At 40.9% G+C, this 14,846-nt stretch overlaps 1 protein-coding gene and 1 pseudogene across 2 annotated transcripts in view; one reads left to right on the forward strand and one right to left on the reverse strand.

Moving 5' to 3' along the window:
• Positions 1–14,846, forward strand: part of LOC102403165 (P2R1A-PPP2R2A-interacting phosphatase regulator 1) — a 68,352-nt gene that overhangs the window by 16,457 nt on the left and 37,049 nt on the right. The window lies entirely within an intron of this gene.
• LOC123331798 lies at positions 8,032–10,172 on the reverse strand (annotated as a pseudogene).

The raw sequence follows: 14,846 nt of genomic DNA on the forward strand, positions 1-14,846 counted from the left end.
AATCTATTATTAGTAATCTCTGGAGCATGGAATTGTGGGAAAATTTTTACTTCTGCCTTATGTATTTCTATACTATTTGAATGTTTTTCACAGAGCATCAACAATAGAGATGTTTTCATTTCTAGCTAATATATCACATTGCAAAATAGAAAAATCATTCTTGATACAAATATTGTTTTGAAAATATAATTGTCCCTTGGTACCTTGGTATACCCATGGGGGATTTATTCCATGATGCAGATGATACCAAAATCTGAGCATATTCCAGTCCAATAGCCTGCCCTCCATATCCAAGGGTTTGAATCCTCAGATCCAACCAGCCAAAGGTTGTGTATTATTTGCAATCTGTGGTTGTTTGAACCCACGAGTGGGAACCCTCAGGGCCAGCTGTATATTTATTGAAAAAAACAATCCATGTATAAATCGATGTGTGCAGTTCAAACCCATGTTGTTCAAGGGTCAACTGTACTTAAAAAGTGTTACTGAATGCATGAAACTTAAGTTTAAGGATCATGTCTCATACTAGACTGTCCCTAAATTTGGCGCTGCAGGAATCTAGAGTATTCAAATTCCCAGAGACAGATTGGAATAGTGTTTGCCAGAGGCTTGAGGGCGGTGTTCTTTCATGGGTCTATAGAGTTTCGTGTTTGCAAGATGAAAAGGATTCTAGAGATTGGTTACATAACAACACAAATGTACTTATTTAACAGCACTAATTGTACTGAACTGTACAATTAAAAAACGGTAAATGTAAGATGGTAAATTTTATGTATCAGTTCAACTCAGTTCAGTTGCTCAGTCATGTCCAACTCTTTGCGACCCCATGAATCACAGCACACCAGGCCTCCCTGTCCATCACCAACACCCGGAGTTCACTCAAACTCATGTCCACTGAGTCGGTGATGCCATCCAGCCATCGCATCCTCTATCGTCCACTTCTCCTCCTGCCCCCAATCCCTCCCAGCATCAGAGTCTTTTCCAATGAGTCAACTCTTCGCATGAGATGGCCAAAGTACTGGAGTTTCAGCTTCAGCATCAGTCCTTCCAGTGAACACCCAGGACTGATCTCCTTTAGGATGGACTGGTTGGATCTCCTTGCAGTCCAAGGGACTCTCAAGAGTCTTCTCCAACACCACAGTTCAAAAGCATCAATTCTTCAGCGCTCAGCTTTCTTCACAGTCTAACTCTCACATCCATACATGACCACTGGAAAAACCATAGCCTTGACTAGACAGACATATCTCTGCTTTTTAATATGCTATCTAGGTTGGTCATAACTTTCCTTCCAAGGAGTAAGTGTCTTTTAATTTCATGGCTGCAATCACCATCTGCAGTGATTTTCAAGCCCCAAAAAATAAAGTCTGATACTGTTTCCACTGTTTCCCCATCTATCTGCCATGAAGTGATGAGACCAGATGCCATGATCTTAGTTTTCTGAATGTTGAGCTTTAAGCCAACTTTTTCACTCTCCTCTTTCACTTTCATCAAGAGGCTTTTGAGTTCCTCTTCACTTTCTGCCATAAGGGTGGTGTCATCTGCATTTCTGAGGTTATTGATATTTCTCCTGGCAATCTTGATTCCAGCTTGTGCTTCTTCCAGTCCAGCATTTCTCATGATGTACTCTGCATATAAGTTAAATAAGCAGGGTGACAATATACAGCATTGACATACTCCTTTTCCCATTTGGAACCAGTCTGTTGTTCCATGTCCAGTTCTAACTGTTGCTTCCTGACCTGCATATAGGTTTCTCAAGAGGCAGGTCAGATGGTCTGGTATTCCCATCTCTTGAAGAATTTTCCACAGTTTATTGTGGTCCACACAGTCAAAGGCTTTGGCATAGTCAATAAAGCAGAAATAGATGTTTTTCTGGAACTGTTTTGCTTTTTCCATGATCCAGAGGATGTTGGCAATTTGATCTCTGGTTCCTCTAACTTTTCTAAAACCAGCTTGAACATCTGGAAGTTCACGGTTCACGTACTGTTGAAGCCTGGCTTGCAGAATTTTGAGCATCACTTTACTAGCGTGTGAGATGAGTGCAATTGTGCGGTAGTTTGAGCATTCTTTGGCATTGCCTTTCTTTGGGATTGGAATGAAAACTGCCCTTTTCCAGTCCTGTGGCCACTGCTGAGTTTTCCAAATTTGCTGGCATATTGAGTGCTGCACTTTGACAGCATCATCTTTCAGGATTTGAAATAGCTCCACTGGAATTCCATCACCTCCACTAGCTTTGTTCATAGTGATGCTTCCTAAGGCCCACTTGACTTCGCATTCCAGGATGTCTGGCTCTAGGTGAGTGATCACACCATCGTGAATATCTGGGTTGTGAAGCTCTTTTTTGTACAGTTCTTCTGTGTATTCTTGCCACCTCTTCTTAATATCTTCTGCTTCTGTTAGGTCCCTACCATTTCTTTCCTTTATTGAGCCCATCTTTGCATGAAATGTTCCCTTGGTATCTCTAATTTTTTTGAAGAGATCTCTAGTCTTTCCCATTCTGTTGTTTTCCTCTATTTCTTTGCATTGATCGCTGAAGAAGGCTTTCTTATCTCTCCTTGCTATTCTTTGGAACTCTGCATTCAGATGCTTATATCTTTCCTTTTCTCCTTTGCTTTTTGCTTCTCTTCTTTTCACAGCTATTTGTAAGGCCTCCTCAGACAGCCATTTTGCTTTTTTGCATTTCTTTTCCATGGGGATGGTCTTGATCCCTGTCTCCTGTACAATGTCATGAACCTCTGATCATAGTTCATCAGGCACTCTATCTATCAGATCTAGGCCCTTAAATCTATTTTTCACTTCCACTGTATAGTCATAAGGGATTTGATTTAGGTCATACATGAATGGTATAGTGGTTTCCCCCACTTTCTTCAATTTCAGTCTGAATTCGGCAATAAGGAGTTCATGATCTGAGCCACAGTCAGCTCCTGGTCTTGTTTTTGCTGACTGTATAGAGCTTCTCCATCTTTGGCTGCAAAGAATATAATCAATCCGATTTTGGTGTTGACTATCTGGTGATGTCCATGTGTAGAGTCTTCTCTTGTGTTGTCGGAAGAGGGTGTTTGCTATGACCAGTGCGTTCTCTTGGCAGAACTCTATTAGCCTTTGCCCTGCTTCATTCTGTATACCAAGGCCAAATTTTCCTGTTACTCCAGGTGTTTCTTGACTTCCTACTTTTGCATTCCAGTCCCGTATAATGAAAAGGATGTGACTGGTGATAGAAGCAAGGTCCAATGCTGTAAAGAGCAGTATTGCATAGGAACCTGGAATGTCAGGTCCATGAATCAAGGCAAATTGGAAGTGGTCAAACAGGAGATGGCAAGAGTAAACATTGACATTCTAGGAATCAGCGAACTGAAATGGACTGGAATGGGTGAATTTAACTCAGATGACCATTATATCTACTACTGTGGGCAGGAATCCCTCAGAAGAAATGGAGTGGCCATCATGGTCAACAAAAGAGTCCGAAATGCAGTACTTGGATGCAATCTCAAAAATGACAGAATGATCTCTATTCGTTTCCAAGGCAAACCATTCAATATCATAGTAATCCAAGCCTATGCCCCAAACAGTAATGCTGAAGAAGCTGAAGTTGAACGGTTCTATGAAGATTTACAAGACCTTTTAGAACTAACACCCAATTTTATGTATATTTTACCACAATTTAAAAAATTTAACTGGCACTGATTTTAATGTATTAAATTGTAGGCAGAACAGTGTTTTAGAAAAAAAATGTGGTGATTGAGGACATTTATAATCATCTCTCTCTCTCTAGTTGCTAAGTCGTGTCTGACTCTTGCGACCCCATGTACTGTAGCCTGCCAGGCTCCTCTGTCCATGGGATTCTCCAGGCAAGAATATTGGATTTGGTTGCCGTTTCCTTCTCCAGGGGATCTTCCCAACCCAGGAATCGAACCCAGGTCTCCTGCATTGCAGGCAGATTCTTTTCTAACTGAGCTATAAGGGAAGCCCTGAGCTATAAAGAATTATGGGTGCCATTTAACACACAAATAGAGATTTATATGTACAAACCTTGTAAAAATCTTCTATCTCACAATTATTTTCTTAATTAAGCTCAAATTTTTCTTCACCACTGTCAGGAAATCACTCCACCCCACCCCACTTTTTTTTTCTTGGCCACACTACACAGCATGCAGGATCTTAGTTCCCTGATCAGGGATCAGACCTTTGCTCCCTGCGATGGGAGCATGGAGTCTTAAACACTGGACCACCAGGGAAGCACCATTCCACCCCACTTCTGATGAGCAGTAATGGAGGTCCTCTTCTGCTTATGGAGACTATGTCTTCCCCCAAGTTACCCCTTTGCTGTATCCCCTGAAACCTCTGAGGTTGGCATGCCTGTTTCCAACTCCTCCACTAGGAATTCTGTTCCTGGAAACTCTGTTAAACTTGGTGCAGCTCTGTCTTCTCCATCTCCACCTCCCTCTACTCCAGCAAAAGCAGGAAAAGTTTGTGATCTTCCTGTCGGGAACAGTTGGACTTTACTTGAGCAATTTGCCTGTTTTAGTTTTATGGCTACCAATGTTTGTTTACCTGATTTGGTTTTGTTTTACACATTGGCAACTACGAACTCTAAATCTAATTTATGGCCCACGTGATAGTGAGTGTGTAATACATTCCTTATCCTGCTTTATGCTCTGTCCTTCTATCCTACGTTCAGTTCATGTTCAGTGTCTGCATAACCCATTTTAAATTGTTTGGGGAACTAGGCAGAGGCATTCATAAACAGCATATAACCCTTGTTCAGAATTTTCTAAGTGCTTTATCTCTAGTAACTACAGTAAGAAATAGGTTAAAATTAGCAAACCTTGGAAAGTTAAGCATTTTTAAAATTTAATGTCTTTACAATATTAGTTTTCTGTGGTTTCTCTTAAATGGAACTAAGCATGATGTTTCCTCCTATCTTAATTCCTTCACTAGAGAGAACACTTGGGAATCAGCTTCACCCAGCACCCTCCCAGGCCCCTGCTTCCACTCCTACCCTCCCTGCCCTGTGACACCATTCCTGGTGCCAGTACTCTTGCTTCCTCCCAAGGACTTTTTTCCCCTAAAGTGTGAGAGAATGACACAATGGGAAATTTATTAATACACGAAGGATACCAGTGACATTTATTGACATCTCAGGAAACTATTTCTATTTTAAAACTTCGTTTCATATAGAAAAATTACCTGAAGCAACTCCCTTGCATATACCACCTATAGTACTTAACCTTTGGGAGAATTCTCTTCTAAATGCCTTTTCTACAATTAATTTTCCAAGTTATTACTAAAAGACCAACCATGTCCAATATTTGATCCATATTTTGTTCAATTTAAAAGTTTTATTGTGGCTTATAATTATCTAGCTCAGCTCAGTTTCAAACCCTACCTTCCACAGACATTTCACACTGTATCCTTATTGATGTCATCAATTTCAGTCAGGCAATCTTCTCAGGATTTCCTGGATAAAGTTTTTCCCATTAGGAAATTCTGAGCCTTTGTCTGAAGCTAAACCAATTCCTTCCTGTCTTTTCAGTTCAGTTCAGTCATTCAGTTGTGTCTGACTCTTTGCAACCCCATGGACTGCAGCACACCAGGCTTCCCTGTCCATCACCAACCCCCGGAGCTTGCTCAAACTCATGTCCATCGATTTGGTGATGCCATCCAACCATCTCATCCTCTGTCGTCCCCTTCTCCTCCTGCCTTCAATCTTTCCCAGCATCAGGGTCTTTTCAAATGAGTCAGTTCTTCACATCAGGTGGCCAAAGTATTGGAGCTTCAGCTTCAGCATCAGTCCTTCCAATGCATATTCAGGACTGATTTCCTTAGGACTGACTGGTTTGATCTCCTTGCAGTCCAAGGGACTCTCAAGAGTCTTCTCCAACACCACAGTTTAAAAGCATCAGTTCTTCAGCACTCAGCTTTCTTCATGGTCCAACTCTCACATCCAAAAATGACTACTGGAAAAACCATAGCTTTAACTAGATGGACCTTTGTCAGCAAAGTAATGTCTCTGCTTTTTAATATTCTGTCTAGGTTTGTCATGAGCTTCCCCGATAGCTCAGTTGGTAAAGAATTCACCTGCAATGTGGGAAACCCGGGTTCAATCCCTGGATTGGGAAGATCCCCTGGAGAAGGGAAAGGCTACCCACTTCAGTATTTTGCCTAGAGAATTCCATGGACTGTATAGCTCATGGGGTCGCAAAGAGTTGGACACAACTGAGCAACTTTCACTTCACAGGTTTGTCATAACTTTTCTTCCAAGGAGCAAGCATCTTTTCATTTCATGGCTGCAGTCACCATCTGCAGTAATTCTGGAGCCCAAGAAAGTAGTCTGTCACTGTTTCCTTTGCTTCCTCATCTATTTGCCATGAAGTGATGGGACCAGGTGCCATGATCTTAGTTTTCTGAATGTTGAGTTTTAAGCCAGCTTTTTCACTCTCCTCTTTCACTTTCATCAGGAGGCTCTTTAGTTCCTCTTTGCTTTTTGCCACAAGGGTGGTATCATCTGCATATCTGAGGTTATTGATATTTCTCCTGGCAATCTTGATTCTAGCTTGTGTTTCATCCAGCCTGGCATTTCACACGATGTACCCTGCATGTAAGTTAAATAAGCAGGGTGACAATATATAGCCTTGATGTGTACTCATTTAGATATCAGTTAAAAATAATCACTTCCAGGAAGTCTTTCATAATTAGAAGTTTGCCACACCGTGCAATTCTCTTCTTTTGTTTTGTTTTCAATAGCAATCATTTATCGTTTAGATAAAGCACCACCTTGTACATAGACTGTATTATATTTTTAAGTTCAAGTAATCATGTCTTTTCAATTAGATTGTAAATCTTATAAACCTAGTGTTGCACCTTCTATATTGTAAACTTTCTGGGCATTTGAATAATGATGATATGAGCATCAGTAGCATGAATTAAACATGTTAAAATTCTGCTTGTTTAAAGATATGTATGTGTGTGGAAATAAATATGAGAACTTTTTAAAGGTAAAACTAATTTTTTTTTAAGATTTGGTGCGTGTTACTGCACAACTTCTCAATGATTACTGCTAATATTGGGGTACATTGGGAGAGAATATCCAAAACTCTTTATTGGATAAATCACAGTGTTTTCTACTTGCTTTGGAAAATAGATTACTTTTATAATATCCCTTAAGAGTTGGCATACAGTTTAAAAAAAAAACATTTATTTGGTTGCATCAGGTTGTGACACATGATATCTCATCACGGTCCATGGAAAAATGCACAGACTCTCTAATTGTGGCATGCAGGCTCCAAAGTGGCATGTGGGATCTTAGTTCTCCAACCAGGGATTGAACCCATGTCCCCCTGCATTGCAAGGAAGATTCTCAACCACTGGACCACCAAGGAAATCCGGACATACAATTTTAAAAAAATTAGCAGTAATATCTAATGTTGGAGAAGTACAAGGAAATCAAGATTTTCATAACACTGCTGGAAAGTGAATTTGTATGAGCTTTCTGGAGGGTAGTTCAGCAATGGGTATCAACAGCCTTGTGATCCAGAAATTCCAACTCTATGAATTTATCCTAAAGAATTCATTAAGAATATATGTAAAGATTAGCTTAAAGGTTGTTATCATAGCATTATTTATATGTGGCAACAGTATGAATGTCCTGCAACAGGGAACAGATTAAATAAATGACCTTCCTTATCTGTGTTTGAGTCCCAGTTCGAGCAATTATTAGCTGTATTACTAGGCAAGTTGCTTAATTTCTCTGGCCTTCAGTTTTCTAAATTTAAAATGGTGACAATAGGGAATTCCCTGACAGTCCAGTGGATAGAACTCTGTGCTTCCTTTGCAGGGGGCATAGGTTCAATCCCTGGTCAGGGAATTAAGATCCTACAAGCCACAGAGTATGGCCAATAAAAAAAAAATGGGGACAGTGAAACAATAATGATATCTATATCATGGAGTTGTGAGAATTGAGTGGTCTAAGATACGTCTGGCACATAAATAGGTGCTTCTTATTATGGTACTTCTATAATAATGGTGTTGCAGGTGAATTTTAACATGGAAAGACTTTAAAAATGATGTTGCAGATAAATTTTAACATGGAAAGGTACTTGGAATATATTTGGATTTTGTTTTGCTTCTATTTACCATGCAGTGCAAAAGAGGCAAGCAAAGAGTTTTATATCATAGATTTTACTTCTGACTGCTTTGAACGTTCATTTCTTTGAGTAAAAGGAGAGACTTGCTTGGAAAACCAGGAGTGCTTAGGCAGGGTGGGGGAAAAGGCAATGCTAAGGTCATCCTCACGGGGATGGGCACAAGGGGATTGTTAATAGCAAACTGATTTTGTAGAACTGTCAGCTGGAAGCACACATGGCCCACTTCTGGACACCTGTTACATGTCAGGCATCACCCCTACAACTCAGGCAAAGCAACACTTTCCAGTAGTCACTCTTGCTGTCCTCCTGAATGTTGTAGTACAGGGCCCCAGCACACTTGCCCTTAAATTCAGACCCAATTTTTAATGTGTCCCCTTCCTTCACTGCAGGATGCTGCTGCTGCTGCTAAGTCACTTCAGTCATGTCCGACTCTGTGCGACCCCATAGACGGCAGCCCACCAGGCTCCCCTGTCCCTGGGATTCTCCAGGCAAGAACACTGGAGTGGGTTGCCATTTCCTTCTCCAATGCATGAAAGTGAAAAGTGACACCATGATTCTAATTAGGACCTTATCATGAATTCCTTTGCCCTTCATGGAGTTGTACAGTTAGTCAGCAAAATACAGAGGCTTCTTGTTTAAATACATTGGACCAGATTCAGGAAAGCGTTTTCCTTTGTCCTCCTTCTTGATCGTAAGGGCTATTGCTCTTGGACCTTTCAAATACTTTCCAGAGGTGACACTTGATGCTGATCTACTTGGGGACATCAGTTCCTTTCCTCCTCATTCCAGCATTATAGAGATCTCAGTTATCTTGGGCCAGTCAGTTCATAGTCAATGACAGAGCCATCCTCTGCTCTTCTACCCTTTTCAAGGGTAACAGTCAGCTTGCAGAAGTTGCCAGATGTATCAGAAATAATGTCATTCTCCGGATCAGTGTTATACATTTCCTTGTAGACTGTTTGTTTGCTGCAGCTCTTGTACATTTCCTTGTAGACTTTTTATTTGCTCCAGCTCCTGGTTGGTCCTTGAGGAGGTGATTTCATTGCGAGTTTTCATCAGTCACCAGCCCCTTCACAGAGGAGCCATTGAGCTTGGAATCCTTGTATTGAGCAGGTGTTTTCAGAAGGCCCCAAATCACCTTCTCCAGGTGGCTGGACAAGTCTGTCTTCACTGCTGATGCAAGTCCCTTTTCGGTCCTTCTCTGACAGGCAAAAGTAATATTATGCCTCTGTTCTTTGCTGTAGATGGTCAAATTGTTGATGATGTTGACTTCAACCACATCTTTAGTCCTGATGGCCGTTTCAGTGTTCAAAACATCCCACTCAGCATCAAAGTTGGTATATGCTTTGACTAACATGTATGCATTTGAGGGTGTATACTGGTCACCTTCTAAACTGCACTTGCACAGAATTTAATGAACAGTAGACATTTTGATAGAATGCAGACCAGGAGCTAAGAGCTCAGGTGCTCCAGATGCAGAGCTGGCATGTGTTATTAGAAAAAATAAAAAACTCAAACTGGAAAATAGTATCTGGAAAAATAAACACTGAAATATTTTACTATGGCCATTTCTGGATAGTGGGTGATGCTTTTTTCCTCATTAATTATGTTTTATACTAAGCATGTATCAATTGTTTCATAATGAGAAACAAGTGAGTTAATTTCTGTTGAAAAAAATTAAAGATCAGGATTAATAGGTTGTGAATCTGCTTAGTATGATGTTGTAATGATGGATTTGTGTTACTATACACTTATCTGAACTCATGATGTATAACACCAAGCGTGAACTCTACTATAAGTTATGAACTTTGGTTAATGATGTGTCAATGTTATTGAAACTTGGCTGTTTCCTCCACCTTCTAGAAAATAATAAGAAAAAAACTGATTTCAGAACTATCTTAAGCAAAATATAATTGGTGAGGTAAGGCAGGAGGAGAAGGGGGTGACAGAAGATGAGATGGGTGGATGGCATCCTCGAGTCAATGGATATGAGTTTGTGCAAGCTCTGGGAGTTGGCGATGGACAGGGAAGCCTGGCATGCTGCAGTCCATGGGGTCGCAAAGAGTCAGACACAACTGAGCGACTTTAAAGTCATATAACAAATTGTAAAACCTAATAACAATTCAGACTATCTGCTTCATAAGAACACTTGTTTATCCAACACACATTTTCTGAGCACTCATTCTTTTCCCCCACCCCACCAGCAACCTGCTCCTCTTACTGCCTTTCTTGGCCACTATCTACCTATAGTTTCAGCTGGAACCCTCAGGCCAGTCTTTAGTTCCTTTTACTTTCTTATCATTTCTCCAATCTGCCTCCTTACCTTCATCCCTCCCATCCTTTGTTATCTTTTGCCCGGTCCATGACCCTGCTTCTAGTCCCTCTTCCCTCCACCGTCAATTTGTTCTGCATTCACTGCTAGGGTAGCCTTTCAAAAACAGATATGATCTTCTTGTCTAAAATACCCTTGAGGTTTAAGAACTCAGAGAGACCTATTCTTTGGGTTTCCTATTGGGCTCAAAGGCTAAAGTCCAAAAACAACAACCTGGTTTCAACCAAATTTCTCCCTTAAGTTTGCTTCCTGTCATGCTCTACCATATGCCAAGTTTCAGCCACCCTGAGCTTCTCTGTTTCCCAAATATGCCTCTCTACCTGAGCATCTCTTTCCACTCCCAGAAATATATGGCAAAACCAATACAATATTGTAAAGTTAAATAAAATAAAATTAAAAAAAAAAAAAAAAAGACTCTGCCTTCCAATACAAGGGACACTGGTCTGATCCCTGGTCAGGGAACTAAGGTTCCACGTGTCACAGGGCAGCTAAGCCTGAGCACAACTCGTGAGCCCTATGAGCTCTAGAGCCTCTGTGTTGTAACTAAGACCTGGTGCAGTCAAATAAACAGATAAATATGTATTTTTAAAAAGACTTAAAAAAAAAGTTGACAGGTTAAAAGTGTAACATTTCTGTATGGCAGAAACCAACACAATATTGTAAAGCAATTATCTTTCAGTTAAAAATACTTTTTTTAAAAAAAACAATAAATGTAAAAAATATAATTGCTTATAAAAAAAAAAAAAGAAATAGCCTCCTTTCTCTTCTCTAATGAATTCCTGCGCTCTTCTGTGAAGCCAGCTCCAACACCCTAGGCAGAATTATTTTCTTTGTCCTTTGAACTCCTACGAATCCTAGCTTGTCCTGGCACTTACCTGTGGCCTAGTTCTCCCAACCTGGACTTTGAATTTCTAAAAGACAGGAAAATGTCTTATTTATCTTTGGATCCTCAGGATCTAGCACAGGGCTTTCGCGTATGGTAGGTGCTCATTAAACATGTTTAAATGCACAATTCAATGTGATCTTAAGATATAATGTGAATGTAAGATATGTTATATTCATTATCTAGCATCATCTAGCATTTCAGGAGCCAATCAGGCTACAGACGGAATGGATAAATGAATTCTAAACATAATTCTCAAGCCTTATTTTCACACAGCTTTACATCTCTCTGTTCTTTCATCTCCCTCTTGTATGGTTCTTCATAAGCTTTGAGAAAAGACCAAAAAGGAGAAAATAGTCCTTCAAAAGACAAAGGGCCAAGACCAGCAGTCTCCAAACTTTTTGGTACCAAGGACAGATTTTGTGGAAGACAATTTTTCCATGGACATGGGTGGGGGTGATGGAGTGGGGTATGAATGGTTCAGGCTGTAATGCAAGAAATGGGGAGTAGAATATGAAGCTTCACTCACATACCTCATGCTGTGCAGCCCACTTCCTAAAAGGCTACGGACCACTATAGGTTGGGGACCCCTGGCCTAGACAAGTATCTGACCAAGCAAGAGTAAAATGTGCTGAATTCCTTGAACGTGACTGCCCTTCAGTTCAGTTCAGTTCTGTCGTTCAGTCATGTCTGACTCTTTGTGACCCCATGAATCACAGCACGCCAGGCCTCCCTGTCCATCACCAACTCCTGGAGTTCACTCAAACTCATGTCCATCGAGTCGGTGATGCCATCCAGCCATCTCATCCACTGTGGTCCCCTTCTCGTCCTGCCCCCAATCCCTCCCAGCATCAGGGTCTTTTCCAATGAGTCAACTCTTTGCATGAGGTGGCCAAAGTATTGGAGTTTCAGCTTTAGCATCAGTCCTTCCAATGAACACCCAGGACTGATCTCCTTTAGGATGGACTGGTTGGATCTCCTTGCAGTCCAAGGGACTCTCAAGAGTCTTCTCCAACACCACAGTTCAAAAGCATCAATTCTTCGGTGCTCAGCTTTCTTCACAGTCCAAATCTCACATCCATACATGACTACTGGAAAAACCATAGCCTTGACTAGACAGACCTTTGTTGGCAAAGTAATATCTCTGCTTTTCAATATGCTATCTAGGTTGGTCATAACTTTCCTTCCAAGGAGTAAGCATCTTTTAATTTCATGGCCGCAATAACCATCTGCAGTGATTTTGGAGCCCAGAAAAATACAGTCTGACACTGTTTCCACTGTTTCTGCATCTATCTGCCATGAAGTGATGGGACCAGATGCCATGATCTTAGTTTTCTGAATGTTGAGCTTTAAGCCAACTTTTTCACTCTCCTCTTTCACTTTCATCAAGAGCCTTTTTAGTTCCTCTTCACTTTCTGCCATAAGGGTGGTGTCATCTGCATATCTGAGGTTATTGATCTTTCTCCCAGCAATCTTGATTCCAGCTTGTGCTTCTTCCAGTCCAGCATTTCTCATGATGTACTCAGCATATAAGTTAAATAAGCAGGGTGACAATATACAGCATTGATGTACTCCTTTTCCTATTTGGAACCAGTCTGTTGTTCCATGTCCAATTCTAACTGTTGCTTCCTGACCTGCATATAGGTTTCTCAAGAGGCAGGTCAGGTGGTCTGGTATTCCCATCTCTTTCAGAATTTTCCATAGTTTATTGTCATCGACACATTCAAAGGCTTTAGCATAGTCAATAAAACAGAAATAGATGTTTTTCTAGAACTCTCTTGCTTTTGAGATAATCCAGCGGATGTTGGCAACTTGATCTCTGGTTCCTCTGCCTTTTCTAAAACCAGCTTGAACATCTGGAAGTTCATGGTTCACGTACTGTTGAAGCCTGGCTTGCAGAATTTTGAGCATCACTTTACTAGCGTGTGAGATGAGTGCAATTGTGCGGTAGTTTGAGCATTCTTTGGCATTGCCTTTCTTTGGGATTGGAATGAAAACTGCCCTTTTCCAGTCCTGTGGCTGCTGCTGAGTTTTTCAAATTTGCTGGCATATTGAGTGCAGCACTTTGACAGCATCATCTTTCAGGATTTGAAATAGCTCCACTGGAATTCCATCACCTCCACTAGCTTTGTTCGTAGTGATGCTTTCTAAGGCCCACTTGACTTCACATTCCAGGATGTCTGGCTCTAGGTGAGTGATTGCCCTTAGTCATTCTTTATTATGAAATTTCAGTTTCCCCAGATAGATTTCAAGATGTTTGGAGTTATTTTGTTTGTTTCTTTAGTATGCTTATTAAATTGTTGTTGTTGTTGTTTAGTTGCTAAGTCATGTCTGACTCTTGGGCTTCCCTGGTGGCTCAGCAGGTAAAGAATCGCCTGCAAAGCAGGAGACGCAGCAGATGTGGGTGGGAAGATCCCCTGGAGGAGGGCATGGAAACTCATTCCAGTATTCTTGCCTGGAGCATCTCATGGACAGAGGAGCCTGGCAGGCTTTAAGAATACTGGAGTGGGTTGCCATTTCCTTCTCCAGGGGGTCTTCCCAACTCAGGGATCAAACCCGTGTCTCCTGCATTGCAGGTGGATTCTTCACCACTGAGCCACTAGGGAAGCTCATGCTTATTACATTAGCTACTGATTTAATGACCATTTCAGGTTTTTTTGGGTAATGCCTATCACTGCTGCTGCTGCTAAGTTGCTTCAGTCGTGTCCGACTCTGTGCGACCCCATACACGGCAGCCCACCAGGCTCCCCCGTCCCTGGGATTCTCCAGGCAAGAACACTGGAGTGGGTTGCCATTTCCTTCTCCAATGCATGAAAGTGAAAAGTTAAAGTGAAATCGCTCAGTCGTGTCCGACTCTTAGTGACCCCATGGACTGCAGCCTACCAGAGTCTTCCATCCATGGGATTTTCCAGGCAAGAGTACTGGAGTGGGGTGCCATTGCCTTCTCTGATGCCTATCACTAAGTTTCGATAATGAGCTAAAACTGGCAAGGAAAAATGAAGTGATTTTAAGATCTTCGAGCCTTGAGAAGGGAAAGCTAGAGATAAACTGTTCTATTGATGTTCTTCTGCCCTGTATTTATGTTAATGGTTATTTTGTTCTGTTATGATATATAGAGATTTTCAATTAGTATAATTTTCAGACAAGATCCAATTGGACTTTTTATTTTTTAAATCTTTAAATTTAATTAGTGCTATTGATAGCATGCATCAGGCACTCAAGAAATACTTTAGGCCATTCAACATTGACTTAATGTTTAGAAATAATCAGAAACATTAAAGAAAACTTGACTTTTATCTTCTAAATTCCAGTTTGTGCTATCTTCTCCCAGTCATGCTTCTGTCAGTCACCTCCATCAAATCAAACAGGTAGGAAGTTTTGAAAAACTGACAGCTATTCATTAAAAAAAGTAAATACCTATGGTCAAATAATTCTAAGTGAGGTCACAAGTGATTAAATTTTTAATTCCACGAATGGTTTCTTTAAAAAAAGC

Source organism: Bubalus bubalis, chromosome X (genome assembly GCF_019923935.1).
Source record: "Bubalus bubalis isolate 160015118507 breed Murrah chromosome X, NDDB_SH_1, whole genome shotgun sequence".
Classification (NCBI taxonomy): Eukaryota; Metazoa; Chordata; class Mammalia; order Artiodactyla; family Bovidae; genus Bubalus; species Bubalus bubalis.